Raw genomic sequence first — 1,954 nt, 5'->3', positions numbered from 1 at the left:
CATAAAGCGGAGGTTATTTATTCGAATTATCCCTCCTCCTTTTCTTGTATAGACATAAAAAATAAAATAAAATAAAAAAGTCTCATAAAAATTCTTTGAAATTTCAATAAAAGCGCATATGTTGTTACCAAACTAAGAAATATGAATAATTATCACATTCCACATTCTCTTATTCCAAGTAATAATTATTCATTTTTTTAATGAAATAGTTATTTTATGAACTAAATGAGCCCTAAGTGATAAAGAAAAAACCATTACTCCTGTGCCGACTACTTTTGAAAATTTTGTAAAAGGGAAAATAAATGGATAAGAGCACTGGCACCAACTTTTTAAAATCTCTGTACTTTTCTTAAATGTAGGGAAACTCTTAAAAATAACTTTGTTTCTATGGTAATATGATACTATCATACTATATACGACATCATTTCATATATATATATATATATATATATATATATGCGATTAACGGTTAGTGGTTTTGAAAAAACCTAAAACCGTTAACTATAACCGTCTATGCGGTTAGCGATTTTTCTTAACTACCTTCAAAAACAGTTAGCAATTTGTGGCCTTTACACCCCTAGCATTTACTCATAAGTCGTGAACCATGGAAAGGGGTACTTGTCATTTGTCAGTATCTAACAATTTTTCCAACCTCTGCTTTTCCTTGAATGTTCGGCAACAATCTTCTCTTTTTATTTTATATGTTTTTTTTTCCTTATTACTAAATAATATATTTTTTAAACTGTTCTCTTACAAAAAATTATAATTCCTTTTCTACTTGTATATCACATTAATTATTATTTTTTTATTATTCAAATAAAAATTTCACAACAAAACTCAATATATTGATTCAAGTTTCAACCTTCATTATCTTCTCCAAACTTTGAGATTTATTTCGAATCAATTATGCTTATGAATTGATTAATATTTTGAAAGGAAGGAGGAGGTGCTCCTTCGGTGCTGATTTTTCTGGTCAATAGACCACTACTACACGGTATACACCCCCATTTCCTGATAATTGATTACTTGAGTCTATGAGTCTTGAGACGTTTTCATTACGGTCTACCTTATCTCAACCACCATTATTAATATTGGTGGTCCACTTGGCGTTTAATTCCTAGCGTCTTGTTTGGGTCGAGATGTGAAGTGTCGGGAAGAGGACTTTTCTTGTGCATATTTTATACGCAAGGAAATTAGAATTTTCAAAAAGGGCCCGATTCAAGAAAGTGAATCCACACAGCCTCAACCAGTCGAATCCCCATATTAAAGAATGATAAATTTTAAAACAAATGTCTAAACAAACTTATCTTATCTAAAGACGTTCAACACTCTTAAAAACACTACATAGTTTCATTTATTTATATATTGGTTAACATGCTTTAAAATATTTCTTAAATGGTTTTAATTTCTATATAACCCATATGGCCTACCTTTTTAAAAATAAATCATATTTCAGTGGCGTAAAAACAGAGACAACACATATCTTTTCATGAAAACTCATGTTTAATAATTGAAGGTTATGGACTATTCCTTAAGGCTCATTACATGGATCAATTTCATCATAATTTACTTACTAAATCATGAACTTACGCAATTACTTTCTTCCACTTATGGAAAACTTCGCTATTTTGTAGATTAACAAGTTGTCATGCTGTAGAATGAGAAATCCGTTGGGATAAAGATGCTGAGAGAATGATTCACACTATTAGGTTTGCTTAGATAGTTGTTAGTATAATCGTTATAGCAATGTTGTTTGGAAACTCTGAGTTTATATTGATGATATATGATTAGTTGCCTCAGATCACTTATTTTTGCTTTCCGCTATAGTATACTTTGATATTTAGTGTAGCGTGGTGTATTTAGCTAACATCAGTTACTTAGTTTAATGAAACTACGAGCAACACTCCAAGTTAAGTAAAATTAATTATTTAATTTTGGAGGCGATATAACCCCC

This window comes from Corylus avellana, chromosome ca3 (assembly GCF_901000735.1).
Source record: "Corylus avellana chromosome ca3, CavTom2PMs-1.0".
Lineage (NCBI taxonomy): Eukaryota > Viridiplantae > Streptophyta > Magnoliopsida > Fagales > Betulaceae > Corylus > Corylus avellana.
Note: the sequence above shows the minus strand (reverse complement) of the source record.